The sequence below is a fragment of the Oryctolagus cuniculus genome, chromosome 1 (assembly GCF_964237555.1).
Source record: "Oryctolagus cuniculus chromosome 1, mOryCun1.1, whole genome shotgun sequence".
NCBI lineage: Eukaryota > Metazoa > Chordata > Mammalia > Lagomorpha > Leporidae > Oryctolagus > Oryctolagus cuniculus.
The window spans coordinates 156658888-156679042 of NC_091432.1; the positions used below are offsets into that span (position 1 = coordinate 156658888).

Consider the following 20155-nt stretch of genomic DNA (forward strand, 5'->3'; position numbering starts at 1 on the left):
ATTCCTTGGGATGACCACATCTTATTTTGGAGTGCCTGGGTTTGTGTACTGGCTCTACTCCTTATTCCAGATTCCTGCTAACCCACACTCTGGTAAACAGATGAAGTTCAGGTACTTGGGTTCTTTCCATGCACATGGAAGGTCAAGATTGAGTTCTATGCTCCTGGCTTGCACTTTGTCCAGGCATTTAGGATATAAACGGTGAATGACAAATTTCTCTCTCTCTCTCTCTCTCTCTCTGTCTCTCTCTCTCTCTCTCTCTCTCTCTCAATATTTAAATATTAAAACTACCGGGGCTGGTGCCATGGAACAGTAGGTTAATCCTCTGCCTGCAGTGCCAGTATGGGTGCCCATTCTAGTCCCGGCTGCCCATCTTCCAGTGCAGCTCTCTGCTATGGCCTGGGAAAGCAGTAGAAGATGCCAAATGCTTGGGCCCCTGTACCGTTGTGGGTGACCCAGAAGAAGGTCCTGGCTCCTGGCTTTGGATTGCCACAGCTCTGGCTGTTGCAGCCCTCTGGGGAGTGAACCGATGGAAGGAAGACCTTTCTCTCTGTCTCTCCCTCTCACTGTGTGTAACTCTACTGCTCAAATAAATAAATAAAATTTAAAAAAAAATACTAGAAATACCATATATGCAAACACAAATATGGGTTTATAAATTACTGTTTGATTGCAGTGAATTGAATTGAGAGCTCAGTTGCCTGTGGAGTGCCCACTCTTGTCCATTTATCATAAATGACTTGACCTAAGGGCTTGGCAGTGATTGGTTTGAAATTCTCAGTTAAGATTTAACTGCTCATTGAAAATCAATCAAAAATGAACTCACATAGTTCTGAGATACTGATGCAATCCAACTGAGAGAAGTGATTCAAGTTATAAAATAAGCTATTGATTAATATTTTAAGTAATTTTTATTATGAAAGCAACATAACTACATTATGGAAAAATAATTACCCATAATATCATTCTAAGAGAACTATTATTGCTTAGTCATCTTTTAAGTATCAGCATATCTTTTGCACATTCTCTTATAAAATAAGATACATTTGAATTTCCACAGGAATATTTCACAAACTATGATCTAATAACCAAATTTGACCAGCAAGCTGATAATAATTTTCATGATTTAAATGGCTGGAAATCAAAAGAGTAATAATTTTTCACACCATATTAAAATTATGTGAATCTCAAGTTTCATTGTCAATAAATAAAACTTTGTTGGAACACAGCTATGCTGCTCTATCTACAAATGGCCTACGATGGTGTTTGTACTACAAACTGCAAACAGTAGGTTCCTGTGACACTTACTTTGGGCACAGAATTAAAGAGAGTATCAAATAACTCAGTAATTACTATCAATCATATCTTTACAATATTTTAAAAAATAGTCAATCCCGAAAGAGCTCAAACAACATTTAAAATTTAAAGGTAGCATGAGTACTTATTCTACTCTCTACCTCTATAACATAAACTCTTTAACTTCCACATATCAGTTTGAACATGGATTTATCTTTCTGTGAATGGCTTATTTCACTTAACCTAATGTCTTCCAGTTTTATCTACATTGCTGCAAATGATACAATTTCATTCTTTCATGGCTGAAAAAATTCTATGCATATACACACCATATTATCCATATCTACTCATCCATCAATAAATTACAAAGGGGCTGGTGTTGTTGCACAGCGGGTTAAGTCTCCACTTGTGACTGCAGTACCTCATATCCCTGTGATAATTCAAGTCCCAGTTACTCAGCTTCTCAGGTTCCTGAATAAGCTGAGGCATATGGGAAGGCAACAGATGCTGATCCAAATGCCTGAGCCCCTTGTCACTCATGCAGGAAACCCAGATGGAGACCAAGTCCTGGCTTTGATGGGCATTTGAAGGGTAAACAAGTGGATGAAAGATTCTCTCACTCTCTCTCTCTCTCTCTCTTTCTCCATCTCTCTAATGCTCTGCATTTCAAACAAATAAATTTAAGAAAAAGACAAGTTGACTACAAATCTTTGAACTCTAATTTTTTACACAACAATTTTAAAGATTTATTTATTTATTTGATAATGAGAGTTACAGAAAGAGAGAGGCAGAGAAAGAGATAGAGAGAGAGAGAGAGAGAGAGGTCTTCCATCTGCTGGTTCACTCCCCAAATGGCCACAACGGCCAGAGCTGGGTTGAGCCAAAGCCAGGAGCCAAGAGTTTCTTCCAAGTCTCCCACACAGGTATGGGGGCCCAAGCACTTGGGCCATCTTCCACTGCATTCCCAGGCCATAGCAGAGAGCTGGATTGGAAATGGAGCAGTCGGGACACTAACTGGTGATCATATGGGATGCTGGCCCTGCAGGCTGTGGCTTTACCCGGTACTCCACAGTGTTGGCCCCTACAACAATGTTACAAGTAATTTGTCTCTTACCATCATTAAGGAATGGTGAACTAACAGTTTTTCATACTTGTTTGAAGAAACTTTTGACACCAGTTTGTTGGGAGTCTTTTATTATTGCTGACAATCTTGAAAAAATGTTTCCTGTAAATTCTCCATCTTTTAGGAGTCATGCTTTATAAAGACTATGTCCCCTAATAAGGATATCATATGTTCATTTTCTGTGAAAAGCTACAGTTTATCAGCTTTTCTAAATGTTGGAATAAGGACAGCTGACATTTTTACTGTTATTAATAAGTGTCTATAGCTTAACAAAATATCAAATATGACTTATTGAGGCCAACATTATGGTGTAGCGGGTTAAGCCGCCACCAATACACTGGCATCCCAAATGAGTGCCAGTTAATGTCCTGGCTTCTCCACTTCAATCCAGCTCCCTGCTAATGCACCTGGGAAAGCAGCAGAAGATGGTCCAAGTGCTTGGTCCCCTGACACCCATGTGGGACACTGGTATGAAGATCCTGGCTCCTGGGGAGTGAATCAGTGGGTGATGATCTCTCTCTCTGTAGCTTCCCTTTCTGTAACTCTGCCTTCCAAATAAATAAATAAATCTTTAAAAAATAAATGTCAGGCCGCCGTCGCGGCTCACTAGACTAATCCTCCGCCTTGCGGTGCCGGCACACCGGGTTCTAGTCCCAGTCGGGGCGCCGGATTCTGTCCCGGTTGCCCCTCTTCCAGGCCAGCTCTCTGCTGTGGCCCGAGAGTACAGTGGAGGATGGCCCAAGTGCTTGGGCCCTGCACCCCATGGGAGACCAGGAGAAGCACCTGGCTCCTGCCTTCGGATCAGCGCGGTGCGCCGGCAGCAGCGCACCGGCAGTGGCGGCCATTGGAGGGTGAACCAACGGCAAAGGAAGACCTTTCTCTCTGTCTCTCTCTCTCTCTCTCACTGTCCACTCTGCCTGTAGAAAAAAATAAAAATAAAAATAAAAATAAATAAAAAATAAATGTCCACTTACTAAATCTTAAAGAGGTATATTAGCTATTGTGTTGTGCAAAATCATTTTGTAACAGAAATGTAATCTTTTAAATATACAAAATTACTATGTGATATCTGTCATAAAATTTTTGTTTTAATCAATATGTTTGGTTACACAGATTTGCAGTAGATTGAGAAAAGGAAAATTTTTATCATTATTATATTACCACTATATTATCAACTAAAATGCTATTTCAGCAACTTATGATAAGTACTGTTTTAAATTTATTTGTAATTTTAAAGTTGCTTTTCAGATGTTCCCACTTGCAGGATTTATAAACATCTGAAATTGCATTCTAATCATTCAATTCAAATACCTAGAATGACTACATCAAGCAGTATCTTACAGAACTTCAACCTGTTATAGCTGTCAGCAGCACTTCAGCCCTTACTAAAAGAAACTACTTGAGGAACTTCAGAATTTAAACTCTACAAAACTTTGAATAATATGTTTAACATTGTAAAACTACTCAAATGCATAACATATGCTATCTGAAAAGCATGGCATCTTTTAAAAAAATGCTTTTAGGGGCTGGCACTGGAGCGTAGTAGGTTCAGCCTTTGCCTTCTGCACCAGCATCCCATATGGATGCCATTTCCTGTCCCAGCTTCTCCTCTTCCAACCCAGCTCTCTGCTATGGCCTGGGAAAGCAGTAGAAGATGATCCAAGTACTTGGTCCCCTGCACCCACATGGGAACCCAGAGGAAGCTCTTGGCTCCTGTCTTCCAATCTGCCCAGATCTGGCCGTTGTGGCCATTTGGGGAGTGAACCAGCAGATGGAAGACCTTTCTCTTTGTTTCTCTGTCTGTCTATAACTCTACTTCTCCAATGAATAAATAATAAAATCTTTAACAGATACATTTATTTAAAGGCAGAGAGACAGACAGACACACACAACCGCACACACATACAGGCAAAGAGAGATTTTTCCATCCAATCATTTACTCGTCAAATGCCTGGTACACCCGTGTCTGGGCCAGGCAGAAGCCAGCAGCCCAGAACCCAATCCTGGTATTCCATGTGGGTAGCAGGGACCCAACTACTTGAGCCATTGCTTCAGCCTCCTGTGGTGCACATTAGTGGGAAGTCGAAATTAAAATGGTGCCAGGACTTGAACTCAGGCACTCTTATGTGGGAATCAGGCTTCATAAGTGGTGGCATCTTAACTCTTGTGCCAAACAGCCTCACCTATTACACATCATTGTTATGTGGAGTGATTATTAAGTGGTTCACCACTTTGTTGTATGCGTTCAAAGAAGTACACAGAGTACTCCATTGATAAATATTTGTTGAATAAATGAGCTCAGTGGATTGAGCAGACACTGATGAAACTACTAACATAGACCTTGACATAGTTTCATTAAGCATTTTAAAACTGTCTTCATTGCAGCTTGAGTCTACATTAGAAACATTCAGGTAGATAAATATACAGTTGAATAAAGAAGTAAATAATAACTCTGTAAAGAAGGGTTATACCTGAAATAATTGAAAGAAAAAGTTTTAAAGGCCTTATGTCTAAGGAAGAATCTCTGTCATTTCGATGAAAGTTGTGTTCATGGTACAATTTAAAGTGAAACATTTTAAGAAACAAATAAATGCCCATTTGAGGGCCATCACTCCATTAGAATGCCGTTTGGATGTAGGCTTGCTCAATGGTTAATATTAAGAGATTGAAAGGTGTTCATGTGTAATGTCTTCTCCCTGTCAGAGTCTAAAAGCAGTCTCATTAGCAATTCCCACAGCCAAAGGACAGACCAACAATTAATGAGTCATCAGTAACGGAATAGCAGCATACAAATGCGGGAGAATGAATGCATTTAAATTAACTCTACCTACACCATTAAATATAGTTTCTCTTAGGTCATAGTCATGACAAACACCTGAAATACAAAGAATTTATTTCAAAAAACAAATGGGATGTTACATTTAATCAAAGTGGTAAAAATCAACAATTAAAACTAAGCACTCATCTTGGGGTACAGGGATGTGAGTTTTGTCTCCGTTTTGTCAGTAACTAGCCGTGTGGCTATGGTTAAGTCACTTAAGCTTCTTGGCCCTTAACTTTTTCATCTCTGAAATGGAAGCGATTACAGAGGGCTTGGAAGATGCTAGACTCTTCAGAGTCTGGGAGTGTGCAGGAGCCTCGTGAACACTGCAATGAGAAAAGTCAGCCATCAAACGTTGGCATGCAAGAAAGGTGGTGGAGGGTCCACAAGCCTCACAGAGACTCAGGCCCTGAGGCAGTCTCCTTCTACTGTACAACTTGCCAGCTCAATTCTTCTGCTTCTCCCGATGTATATCCACAGGACACTGCAATCACTTGCCGGTTGGTGTGCATTTGCTCGGAGTAATCATTTTACATCCAGCTATTGAGAGTGTGGTCCCAGGACGTGGCAGCCTTTCAGCTGAAGGCAGGAGTCAGTGTCAGAATTCTTTAGGAAGATTGCAAACTGCTTTTAGTTCACATGGTGTGCGTCTAGATGTCTAAGATTCCTTTTAATGGGAAAAAGAAAAACAGATTTTTAATAGAAGGAGAACTTGGATGTTTCCTAAAGCAACACTCAAAGCAATTAAATGGCACTTTTTAAGCAACATGATCTTTTTCACTCTCACAATCCCTTCGCCTCAAGTAAAAACCAAAAGACCTTTGAAAAATGATGATTTTTTATGCTTAATATATCATCTTTTCATGTTTCTGCTGTTGTATGCTTTTGAGCTGTCTAACAACTATAGCTATATAGCTAGCAGAAGGGCAGACTTAGCTTATATTCTGTGAAGAGGTGACTACCTGAAGTGTGAGAATGAAAGAAAAAAAATAAGGATACTATGAAAGGTTTTACTACAGAGAATATGGGGCCAAGACCTTCATCTAACCCTGGAAACACATTATTCTTAATAATGCATGCCGTTATCTTTTTTTCTTGGTCGACTTTAAGTAGTGAGCTTACGAAAATTGATAATATTTTACAGAAACAGATTTTTTTTAAAAAAAGCATAGTTCTATTTCCTGTATCTTTCACAGTTCTTTAATTTGAAACATATCACTTTTATCTCGTCTTGCTTTAACACCAGATTTGGTTTAATTAAATTTATGTCAAATGAACACATGAAACGAAAAGAAAATCAGAAAGCCTGCAGTTGCCCATTAGTGAGTCAGTGACTGCAGTGAAAGGCTTTTGAAGCCTGGCTTACTGCCAGGACAAGCTCGCAATGATGCTCGGAGACACCCATGATGCTTTGAAGGGAAGGACTTAGCTGACCCGAGCCTGCTCAATGGAATCAGTCAAAATCCTCGTGGGCAGGATGTAAAATCTATAATAAGTCTTCTGTCTTCCACCATTTACCTGTCAAAGGGAAAGAGCAGGAGGTATAAAACTGCAATCCATATGGAAAATTAATTGTACTCATCCATCTATTATTGTTGTTGTTGATTATGTAAGTGATTTTTGTTTGCTTTGATAGCAACATGACAAGCTTTTTGAAAGGCAGTGCCAAACTGTCAATCCTTGGAGCTACTCTATCAAAACAGTATTTCAGTTAGGGGCTCCTAATTGAAATACCTTTCAATTAGGCAAATAATATATACTGTTAGAGGATATAAAATCATAACTTTTAGAAGCTAATATTTAGAGCTTTGGAAATGTGTCACTGTTTAAACTCCTAAGTTTAAAAATAAATGAAACCCCAAGTGTGTTTACATTCCTGGTAGGACGCAAAGTAAAATACTATGCCTCGTATTGTTTCTGATACCACTTGGTTTTTTTTTGTTCTTAATACATCCAGCTTCAGCACCGCCATGTAAAATATATTGAATGACTCTACCAATCAAACGCAATGTTTTTTATTCTGTTTCTGCCCTCAGCCAACATTTTCTTAAAAGGTATATATGACTATGCTTATTCCTTTTCTTTATTGGGATCTGAACTACAGGTTTAACTGAATTTTATATTTTCATACTTTAGGAACTAAAGCCTTTACACAAACTTTCACAATAAAATAAATGAATCATCACGTAGCAGCAGGGTGCACTGATGTTAGTAAAACAGAGTATTTAACTGCAAGTATGGTGAACATCCAGAAATATCAAAGTGGCTAAGGAAAGCAAGAGAGAGCTTTCCGTCTTTCCTTTCTTTTTCTTTTTGAGTCCTGTTTGAAAATAATTCAAAGAAAGATCTAAATGCTCCCAAAGTCAAATCAATATTATCTGAGATGCTTCAACATTCCAGCAATGCCAAGAGTTATCAATGCATTTGCTCAATTTCTAATTTACTCAGTTTTGCTGATCTTTTACATTAGCATTATTTTCCACATACATATGCCTTGATTTTCTTCAGTGAATTCATAACTGAAAACAAAAGTAAAGCAATTAAGAACTGCAAAATTTGAATGACCATGCTTATTCCTTCTGAACTAAGTTACATTCACTGAGCCAATGTGTCTTTCTGTGTTACAATGTGTGATTCTGCCCTTTCACTACGTTAAGAGTTGCCTCCAGTAGAATGCAAGTTTAAGGGAAAAGATTTCTATCCAGAGCTAAATAGGAGACATCATTTCTTGGCCAATAACGAAGCCCCTGGTTTTGTGGAATTTGTGAAATATGTTCAGCTGGCTTCTGCCACTTGCCTATAGTAGACTTTTCATTTTCTTGAGATCAAATAAGATATTAAAAGATGCAGTGTTTTTAAATTCCACAGGATGTAGTACAATCCTAGTAATATAATAAAAAAAGATAAGCTTAATTTGCATTCACGTTACCTTTGATGAGGTTAAAAATGTAAGTTTATATCCAATAATTCATTCCTTAAAAATCATTTCATTCTGTTTTTGTTGTCAATATGCACCGAACATTTTAGATATTTTATAACATAAACATGTTTCTTTAGATTCAATTATAAATAAAAAGGAAGAATTGCATATTTATGTAATAGTTTTCAATTATTCCATTTAATTCAAAATCCTCAGTGCCACAAGTATTTTTCATTAAGGAAATTGAGTCAGCTCCCTCAAGTATTTCGCTAGGTATTTAGAAATTTACTGTATTTGTGAACATGGTAAGCACTAGCCTTATCATTTATTGTGTTCAGGTATTACTATATGTCTGTTTTGGTTATTTCTGGAGATTTTTACAAAGTGCTAGAAGAGAAGAAAAGAAAGCACTGAAAACTATCCCTGCAACTGCTCAGAACTATTCGTTCCCTCCTGCACATTGTTTGATCAGTAAGATCTTTTCAAACCAGGATATATAATAAATAGTATTCAGGCAAATTTCCACTTTTTTTTTCTTTTTTGAATTATTCTAGTAATTGTGTATTGCGGTTTTTTCTCCCTGGCACTACCGACCTAACCTCTTTATTACACATTTTCAAACAAAATTGCCAGGAGTATCTGAAAGACCGTACTTCAGGGAAAAATTTTTGAAATAGCACTCAGGGCCAAGCTTTAGCTAACATTGGGAGCAATAAGAAATGAATCAGAATTGTAACAGAATGCTGAGAGCACCCTTTCACTGGCATCAGAGACACATTGCATGGAGTCAACATTTTGCTGGAAGTTGCTCTCTCTGACTTTCTTATTGCTTGTAATAGTCACAAAAAAGGCATTGGGGACAAGCCTGTGCCAAGTAGAGTAGTCTTGGATTTACCTAGAATCACAAACGAAAGAAAAAAAATGATTCTGAGAAACATCTCAGTTCAATTCTCTGTATTTGACTATAGAAGTGAAAAAATGTAGGGTGAAGCCCGGCTCCACTCACTGGCAGTGGAGTTTGAAGTACAGGAAAATTGTTCCTGAGCAAACTCCAATTTGTAGCCACCTGTTCACGCTCTGCTCTCAGTTTGATCCATTGCACGGTGGTCTAAAAGTGTTTGTTGCATAGCATGCAAATCCTCAGGTCGTGTGTTTTCTGATTTCCTCAATTGCTTAACGTGGAAGGATGAAATAACAAGAAAGAGAGGAATAATCCTTTTAAAAATGATCCAAGAAGACATTTTACCCACATGCTGATGTCAACAGTAAGAGTTTTTGTCTGAAATGGCTAGCTCAAAGTAGTGATTAATACAAAAGCCCTGATTTGAAGATTATGTCAAGGCCTAGCAAATTGCCTTCAGATAACTTGCAAAGGAAAGGAAATTGCTCACGACTTCCGTTTCTGTATTTATAGTCACACAATAAAGCAAACTTACCAACAAATGGATATGCAGCTATCAGAGCACTGGGGAAGCCAAGTTTATTGAGCTTTTTTGTTATTATTATTGTTGTTGCATACCAACCAATGGAATCCCTAATTTTAGAAAGAAACAAGTGCAAATAAACCTCCTCATTGCAGGCATCTTTTCAGTAAAGGACTCTTGAAAAACTGAAAATTATATTGAATGTTTCTTGTATCATCTCCCAAATAAATTATATAATATGTATCTGTATGCACACACATAAATATCTATACATACATGTGTGTATACACTTTCTTAGCATAAAATGATGCCAGTGAGAATAGATGGTTAAAGGTAAGAAAAAACATCTTAAATATGAGGTTAAGGATATGATTATTCCTCACACAAAATACAAAACATTTAAATGGAGCAAGGTCTTCTATTTATACAATTTAAACTAGAATGAAAGCATTTTTACTCAACTTGAATATATTTTTTCCTAACTACAACCACCCACAGGAGAGCTCGTGTCACTTTTGTTTTTCAGAACAATAGCTTGTTTTATCTGTTGTTAACATTAGAATGTAAAATGCTTGCAGTCATATTTTAGAAATCATACAAGGTTCTGTCTTCAGGTTGTATTCTCACAAATCCCCAATTTTAGCATTACCATACAGAATACTAAAATGTTCACAGAAAAAGGGCAAGTAAGTTAGAAGATTCCTGTTGAACTGATTATACAAAATGATTAACAGTATGGCTTTCCCGACATAAAACTGACAAGGCAAATTCTGGGGGGGATAATATGCATTTTCCCTAGCAAATGATAAACATTCCGTACAAGAAGACAACCATACTCCCATGATCACAGCCATTATGGGAAGAAAGTATTTTAAGACTGTCAACTTTGCCGAGAAGCAATATGAAAGAAATAATAAACTAAACTTGCCCAATGCACATCTAAAATGTTAATTAATATACTACCAGTAAAATTAGCACTTACATTTCAGTTACAAAGGCAAGGTGAATTCGCTAACTGAGTTCAGCATTCACCCGTGCATAGTGATGGGGTGCAAAAGAGGAAGGCAGCGATGAAGTCACTTACAGTTTGCACTTCAGCTGTCATGAGGAAGTCTGCAGTAGGTATGAGCAAAATATACTGTGAAGAATATGTGGCTCAATACTATACAGCAAAATCGAACTTTGCAACTGCTTATGCATAATTAACTACCTGGGACTAGTCTGCTCTGGTGCGCCACTTTACAGAGTAATAAAAAATTAAACTAAAAATACAGACTCCTAGGCAACTGTGGTCACAATACAACTCTGTCTTCCTTTGCAGGCTTATTATTTCCTGAAGCTGTGGCTGACAGGTTCTATGAACACACATTTTTTGCATATATTTTGTTTATGTGCAAGCCTTGGCATTTGAGCCATCTCCTGCTGAGGCCCCTTCCTACCATATGCTTCTGTTTTTCTTCATTAGGTGATGTGATCCCTTTTGACTGTTGCATGCACGTGAAAGGACAGTGGGCTTTGGGGGGGAGAAGAAACCCTGCTCTAAGAGAGTACACGTCAGTTGGCCTTCAGCCGTTCAGAGCTGATTGGAGCTGACAGGTGTTGTAGCTACTCATCGTAATGGATGTCTCTGCTTTTATGGAGGAGAGGTGGAAAGGATGTAATTGTCAGTGAAAGAAAGCAACATGAACTATTATTTAATTACTGCCTAATATATAACTCCCTAGGAATCCCTGTTGATTTACAGTTCTAGATTCTTTCTTTTTTAATGAACAGTCTAGTCTTTAGTGTGATGTGATTAAGCCACACCTGTTATTGATAGGGACTTTCCCAACTGAACAAGGGAAATAGCTCATTGTAATACTTGAAGCATGTATGATTCTGAAATGCTTTGTTTCCTTAGACACAGAAATGACACTTTTCAATCTATTTTTAAAAAAGAAAGCTCACATTAGTGCTACTCAGGATTATTTCTGGTTTAGTATTTGGTGATTTGATTATTAACTTTTTCAACTTTCTGCATTCTAGGAGTCAATTACAATTCTCTACCCTACCCACTTCACTTTTACACCAATAGGATGTTCAGTTTACTAGACCTAGTTTTCATCTTGCTTTTATATCACACGCAATTTCAGGATGTGCTGAAACTGGTAATTGTCAACAATCCATTTTCTACTCGGGATTTGTTGTCCTACAAAGGAACTACAACTTCAAAATCTGAGAAGCTGGAATGCAAGTCTGTTATTCATTGTCAAGTTATAGGATATTTTGCAATCAAATTATAAAATATTATTTCCATTCCTTTCTTTTGTTGGTAAAGCCATGGAGGCAAACAAATTATCACACAATATTTGGATTTAATTCTATTTGTAAGGTATATTATACTACCATGATCATTGAAAAAATATTGAATCTATTTAGACAGAAGGAGACTACTGCCCACACACTGACTATATATTAATAAGATTATATTATTTTGTCTTTCTTTCAAAATATAGTTTGTAAGAGTTATATTGGTAAAGTTTTTTAATTTTTCATCTTTTTATATTATTGCTTCGATTTGTCTTATCCAATTTTGCTAAAGTGTCATCCTTAACATGTAGTTTCTATACTATATAGTGGCTTAGGTCATTTGTGCAAACTCTAAAGCCAATGTTTCACAAAGTATCAAACATTAATTTTTGTGAAGCACATTATATTTGTGTCAAAATCTCACATGGAGAAGAAAATGTTCTATGTTATACAGTCCATGTATTTAGTCCAGTGGTGTTTAGCTTATATTTTTCTTTAGGCACTCATCTTTCATTTTGCTATTTCCATGCATAGCCTCATGAAACCCTGCAATTTTTGGTGTCCTTTCTGAGGCAGTCATCTTGTTAATTTGGATATTATCAGAAAACAGTTACTACAATAATGGCAGAATTCAGATTTTTATTCTTTGTATTTTTGCTTTCTTGAGAAGTGATCACATTTGTCTCATTTATTTGAGTTTATATAAAATAGAAACACAAACGATGGAGTTTTTTACAGCTCTTCAATTTTATGTTAAAAAGTTTTATTCAATCTTATTCCAAAGCTTTTGTTGGTTTTGGCAGTCACATAGAGAAATAGATTTTTATTGAATGGCTCTAGTTAGTGTAGATCTCTGATTTGTATAAAGGCAGTATTTATTTTCCAGTTGTAAGTGTGACTGCTCTTCCAAGTTTGCTTATTACTTTGGAAGAGAGTATAACTATATATAAATTATCAATTTCTTTAGTTTGTGTATATATAGATCAAATATTGATCAACTTGGAACATGAAAAGCTATTTATGTGGCAGTTTCCAAAATGAAATAGTTACTTTGCAAAATTGAATAGCTGGAGTTCTTATACCAATTAAACAGTTTGACTCTGATATAAAATTTGATGGTTTGAAACCAAATGTTTAAAAAGGAAATAGAATGTATCAAATATTGTGAAGGCAAAGTTGTACTCTAAAATTAAATAATGCTTTTTTCTTTGTTATAACTAATATTAGTATATCTAAATTTGAGCAAATATGAACACACAAATGTTTTATTTCTTTTTCAGTTTCTCAAGAACGGTTGAAATACGTGATTCTAATGTTTTAAATGTAAGAAAAATTAAAAGCTTTATATATTTCCTGACAATAAAATATTAGTAATTCTCTTTTTGCTTTTTACAAGATATTTTAGGAGAAGAGCAAGAAATAAATAAGCTAGAAAAATAATTTTATTGATGTTTCATCTCGCAAATAGTGGTCTTCACTCATATTAATTGATAAATTTAATGTCTCAGTACAGCATAGAGAACTGCTGATTACACTCTATCAATAATTGAATAACAAAATATTTTTAAAAGGCAAAGATTTTTTCCAGAATAATCATCATCATTTAATTAGTCAGATTAAGCTATCATGAGATAGAATACTTTAAAACACTGCATGTGCTGTACAACTGACCATCTTCTACATTAAGACTTTTTTTCATGATTTATAGGAATTTACATGTTTAAAGCAAGAGTGAATAATGAAATCTTTCTGTGAGGAGGAATATAAAAAAGCCTAAATCATTCATACCCTTTTGCTGATGCAAAAGAAATTTCCATGCTTAGGTGTGGAGGTAAGAAATTTTCCTTGGATGATTAGAGACATTGGTTCTTTTCCCCTACTTCTTTTTTTAATGAAACACAATAAAAACCCATAAAAGATAGGGTTATTATGATTGTATTTTAATAGTATGCTATTGATTCTGAAGACAAAACTGAGTAATTTCAATATATAAGGCAATTATAATAAGGAAATTATTATAAAAATATGTCAAAATATGAAATGAAGTAAAATATTTAAAAATAGTTTCTCTCTCATCTTCCTAGGCTTTGATAAAAATGAATAGCTTATGCAATTTAAAGAAAGTAGAAAACATTTAAACTAGACTTGGAGTCAAGTAGAGAATTTCATAGAGTCCATAATGAATTATTGTAGTTATTTTTACTCAAGTCCAAACACACCTGACATTATTTTTATGACTTCAAACAAAGTATAAATGGCTTAAAATTTCACCTGAATCAAACATATAATACCTATTCAATTACCAAAAAAACTTCATGAAACTTATAAAAGTACTTCTAAAACATTTTGGCAAAGACATTTGTAGAAAAGGAGAAATTTGTGCTCCCACAAATGTTAAATAAACATTTATAAAAAGCAAAAATATATATTTTACTTTAAAAAAGTAAAATTCTATTTTTCATATTTTTTATCCAGTTATCAACCGGATTTGATTAGCAAGTATAATAAATCTTAGGCCTCCAAATTTCTATTTGTATTTGAGTTGTGTTTAAGTTGTGTTTAATTTTTTTTAATTCTTAGATCTAATTCTTATTTCAATTTGATCTACCACCCAGACTGGATGGCATTTAAATTTTTCTGGCATCAGTTTCCTCCAGTCATACCGGGTGGAGTGGTAGTGGTCAGTTGAAGAGAGACCCCCATTCCAACACGTAGGTACTTTGCAAATCAACCACAGAAGTGCTGTCTCCTCTTTTTCAGAGAGCAGTGCTCAACTGTGCGTGGCTCGATAAACTCTATGTGCTAAAGACTCAATCCCAAATCCAAAGGGAAACCGTTGAGGTTTACAAACTACTTTTCCTAATCATCAGAAGTACGGGGGGTGGTATTCTTGCTTCATTTGTGGGTCCACTCCAACTCCAAACAGATCTGAAACCATTACAACGCATGGCAGTTGGTCGATAGTGTGGAAAAACCTCATTTACTGACTGGCCAGACAGTTTTAAAACCTTCAGATTTTTCTAAGTCTAGGTTATTAACTGTCTGACTGTAATCACATCTTCACCATAGGGAGCTTCAAAAGCTTTTCATTTGCATTGAATCAGTTGCCTTCCTCCCTGTCTTTTTTTCCCCCTGGAAATAAGCTTAAATAATTCAACAAACTACACACATGGCTAGTGATTATTGAACCATTCTGAAACACTCGAGGCAAATGGACCATTATGTGGTGGGAATTAAAACTTTCCTCCCAGTCACTGGGAGGGTATGTATTCATATATAGTAAATACATTTGTCTAAAGCATGTCTTTATACCCACAAGGTAGAAAAATACCTCAATTTGTGCTATGGCTTCCAATCTTCAGTGCCATTTTTAGAGGCTATTGGGTCAGATAAACAGCCTTTGACTGGGCATATCCGTGGTACTTAACATCTCCTCACTCTAGTGTGTGTGTTTGGCTACTTGACCTAAAGTAGTCATCGCTGTAAACCCATGTATTTTCTAAGAGTTTTTGTTTGTTTCTTTTTTTTTTTTGTTATGTTTGTGTTTAAAAGTGTTGGTTGACATTTTGCCGTTACAGTTATACCAACTTTTGCATTATACCAAATCTGAAAGAATATTTTATCATTATCTCATCATCTGTTTCTGTAGATGTTTCAGGACTGAAGACAAAGCCCCCAAGTATCATCAACCAAAGATAGAAATTAGGATTTTATACTAGTTTTTAACAGAGAAAAAAATGCAAAGTCAAGACATAAAGAACTATTTTACTTGCACAATGCTTTCATTTCTCTAAGTAAATAACATTCAAAAATCAAACATAAAATTACATTTAGTTCTTAACAATAATAAATCTTCAATGTAAGTTACTAGAGAAATTTAGATAGTTGTTAATGACTGCAAAGTGGAAAATTTATTAGCAATACAGTTTTTAGAATTTTCTCCCTCTGAATTAATTTTGTAATCTCAAAGAGTGAATATTATGTTGCATAAAACCAATTCAAGTAGTTTTTAATTAAATCATCAGGTATCAGACATTATGTGTCTTCTGACACTCACCAGAGGTAAGGAATTTTCTGGTAACAGCTCCATAGGAAATTTTTTTATGGATTAGATGGATAGGTATTGTTTACATTTTTTGTGATTTATTTTGATATTTCTATAACTCCATGACTGTTTTTAAGTGTATAGCCTTTGTCAAACTTATGATATATTTCTCTAAAGTATAGTCCACATAAAAGCATATGGATGTAACAACAACAAAAAAAAAACAACTCATGTGCGTAACAAGTGGTCAGTGGTGCCTTTTGTGGTTCCAGTTTCTATTGGATGCTCTGTATGCCTTTTCCCTGATGTTTCACCACAGAATGGGCCTGATCCATAATTGACTCTTAATAAATATTTGTTATAAATGAACTCATTTACATTATTGTGTCTAGATAGATAAAACTATCAATGCAGTTCATAGTAATCCAGATTTTATTTTCTAATTTCTGAATGTTTTATATGTTTGAAGGGCAGAGGTAGAGAAAGGAAGAGAGAGAGCCATTTGCTGTTTCACTTCCCAAATGACCACAATAGACAGGGATAGACCAGGCCAATGCCAGTGTCTTGGAGCTCAATCCAGAACTTGCATGTGAGTGGCAGAGACCCAAGCACAAAGGCCATCACCTGTTGCTTCCAATGTTGTCCATCATTCTGTTATTTTTAACAACTGCAAAACCACCAAAATTTTATTTTAATATATGTTTTAATGATTGTTCAGTTCAATATCGGTTTTTACTAATGGTTTCTATTTTATGTGGGTCTTTGCTTCTTTTTTCACTGTACTTGCCAGTTCCTGACAATTGCTCTACCAGAATGAGCATTCTAAGTACTCTGGCATTACTGTATTCATTCAAGGCTGAGGTTCTTTGATGTTGGGTTGGTAGAGAGGATGGGGTGGTTACTGTTTGCTTTGAGAATCTGATATTAATTATGTATACTTTTCCCAAAAGATATACCTGCCCAAAACATTTTACTAAAAATCCTCAAGTTTCACGGACTCACTGGAATCTATCAACCGTGTCTGGAATTCAAATTAAGAGTAGTTAGTCTCAGGGGAGTATGCACCACCTTGGAATACTGAGTTAAGACACATAGACTAACACTTTCAACTTGGATGGAGAAGGGTGGACAAATTGTCCCTCCAGCCAAATGCAGATGCTATCTAGTTTTTTCAGTAAAGTTTTGAAATATATCCCAATTCATTCATTATACATTATCTCCAACTGTTTTTGTGATACAACTGCATTGTTGACTGTAGCAAAACCTATCTGGCTAAAGCCTATTATAATTAACATGTGTGGGGAGCAATCCGGACTAGACTAAGTTGCTCGAATTAGGACTTATTCTATGCATCTGCTCTCCCACAATATGGCGCTGGGAGAGAAGTAAACAGCTTCCGCACAGCTGCCTCCAGTTCAACCAATTAACTGTAGGACTTGCTCCTGATTGGAGAGCAGCGTACTCAGCCGAGTTGGGATTGGCGGAGGAGGACTATAAAGGAGGAGAGAGACGGCATGCACGAGGAACATCTATGGGGAACATCTAAGGGAACCCGTGCAGCCCCCGAAGAAAGCCGGCCGGCGGTGTGCCGCTCCCCTGCGGAAGTGGGGAATGCGGCCAGGGGGAACTGCCCTTCCACGGAGGTGGAAGGGATAGTAGCCAACCCGGGAAGAACCAGCAGCAAACCCGGGGAGGGCCGAGCAGACGAAAGAACAGCGCAGGGTCCTGTGTTGCTCCTCCACGAAGAGGGGGAGCGACAAACATGTGGCCTTTTAGAGAAAACAGTTTGCCAAGCATGTGACTGATGTGTGATATTAACACCGCCTGCTGCTCTGGCATCCCATATAGGTGCCAGTTCTAGTCCTGACTGCTCCTCTTCCAGTCCAGCTCTCTGCTATGGCCTGGGAGAGCAGTGGAGGATGGTCCAAGTACTTGGGCCCCTGCAACCGCATGGGAGACCAGGAGGAAGCTCCTGGCTCCTGGCTTCAGATCAATGCAGCTCCGGCCCTTGCGTCCATCTGGGGAATGAACCAATGGAAGGAAGGCCTTTCTCTCTGTCTCTCCCTCTCACTGTCTATAACTCTACCTTTTAAATGAATAAAATATTTTAAAAAAACCACAGTGAACTTCTGATATTCTTCAAAAAGCTAAAACTCTAAGTTTAATGATTAAAGACATAACCAGGTGTCTGCAAAGCTCAAGCAATTTAGATTTTATAAATGTAAAAACTAATAATGATAATAGCTTGATAGGACCAGGCATTGGGAGACATGTGGAAAACATCATCCATTTCTTATGTTTTAATAGAATTATTCACAAATTAGTGTATTGCTTATATTGTTTTTGTTTGCGTAGGAGTGAGACTAAAGTAATGAGAATACAAAATAAAAAATGAATTTGAAACAAACAGTTAAATAAACAATGATGGGTAGGTTGGAAAAGAAAGGATGGGATGGTGTGGGGATGGGTAGGGTAGAGGGAAATAATAGCTGTTCCCAGATATTTTAGAAATTTTTGTTAACAATGGAGTGTAATTCATGTTATCTAGATTTGTGGTATTCAAACTACCCTGATTTGTGGTATTCATAGATTTTTGTGGTACAAGTATTTCTCCCATGGCTGATGCCAAGCTCCTAGAATGAAATCATTGAATGCAGAGTAAAAGAGATACACACAAGCACACAGCGTGGGGGCGAGATGCACAGCCTAGAAGTATCTAAACAGAAAAAAATCAGAATTTGTGATGAGAAACTTGATGATTTCAAGTGGATTTTCCTTCTCAAATGATTGAGAATTCAAATGTTTAACAGAAGCTCTGTAAAGGGTACACTAAGTAACTAAAAAGCAGATAATAAGAACATATTTAATTTTTTATGATTCTATAATGTTTAAGTACTGTGTCATTTCTCTCTGACATAGCTTTTCTATATTTGTTTATCTATAAAATTTTACTTGGTAATTTTTTTGTAAGCATAGATGTATGAAAACTTACCAAATGTGATCTTTCTGTTTTCCACTGAACTTTCTTTTCTTTCAGGGAGACTCTCCTCTGAGTTTCTTTATTTCTATTTGTGTAAGAAATTTTAAAAATATAAAAGGTGGTTTTTAAAAAAAAAGAAGTATGTAACTGGAGTTGGCATCTTGCCCTTGTTTGCCTGTGGTTTCCTGGTGGAAGACAAACTTGGGAAAACTCCTCCAAACATCAGTCAGGTATTGTTTGAGACAGCCTGAACACATTGTTGCCATGTAGGAAGATTAACATCCTTTAAGTTATTAAGAAAAAATCCGGCGCCATGGCTCAAAAGGCTAATCCTTCGCCTTGAGGCGCCGGCACACGGGGTTCTAGTCCCGGTCGGGGCGCCAGATTCTGTCCCAGTTGCCCCTCTTCCAAGCCAGCTCTCTGCTGTGGCCAGGGAGTGCAGTGGAGGATGGCCCAAGTGCTTGGGCCCTGCACCCCATGGGAGACCAGGATAAGTACCTGGCTCCTGCCATCGGATCAGCGCGGTGCGCTGGCTGCTGCGGCCATTGGAGGGTGAACCAATGGCAAAGGAAGACCTTTCTCTCTGTCTCTCTCACTATCCACTCTGCCTGTCAAAAAAAAAAAAAAAAAAAAAAAAAAAAAAAAAGGAAGCAGAACAGATAGACATTTCCCATCCCACGCATGTCCACCCAGAAGGAAAAAAAAAGAAAAGAAAAAATACCTAAAACTAATTTTTCTAACTATTCCATCCTATTAGATGACAAAACAATAGAATCTACAAAACTTAGTTTTACCAGCTTGAAATGTTAAAATCAGGGAAAGGTGAGGCTACAATTCTTGTACATCCAAAGCTGCACTTCTATTAGAATTGTCTGGAGAGATTGGTGTTGTTGTGCAGTAGTTTAAGCTGCTGCTTGCAACAGTGGAATCCGATGTCAGAGAATTGGTTCAAGTCCCATCTGCTCACTTAATATCCAGCTTCCTGCTAATGCAACTGGGAAAGCAGTGGAGGGTGGTCAAAATATCAGCCCCGACATCCAGGTGGGAAACCAGGATGGAGTTTTTGACTCCTGGCTTTGGCCTGGCCCAAACATGGCTATGGGGAAAGTAAACTAGTAGATGGAAGATAAATTCTCTCTCTCTTTCTCTCTGTCTGTCTCTCTCTCTCTCTTTCAAACAAATAAATAAAAACTGTTTTTTAAAAAATTAATTACCTTGAATGTTAGGAGGAGTTAGGCTTCTTTACAATGTGAGGGG

At 36.9% G+C, this 20155-nt stretch overlaps 1 long non-coding RNA gene across 1 annotated transcript; it reads right to left on the minus strand.

Moving 5' to 3' along the window:
* Positions 1–1028: 1028 nt before the first annotated feature.
* On the minus strand, positions 1029–11029 carry LOC138847393 (uncharacterized). Its single transcript, XR_011385172.1, has 4 exons — positions 10567–11029; positions 9597–9694; positions 6675–6758; positions 1029–5907 (listed from the first exon to the last, which is right to left on the minus strand). It is a non-coding gene; the product is annotated as an uncharacterized lncRNA (long non-coding RNA).
* Between the last annotated feature and the right edge of the window lie 9126 nt (positions 11030–20155).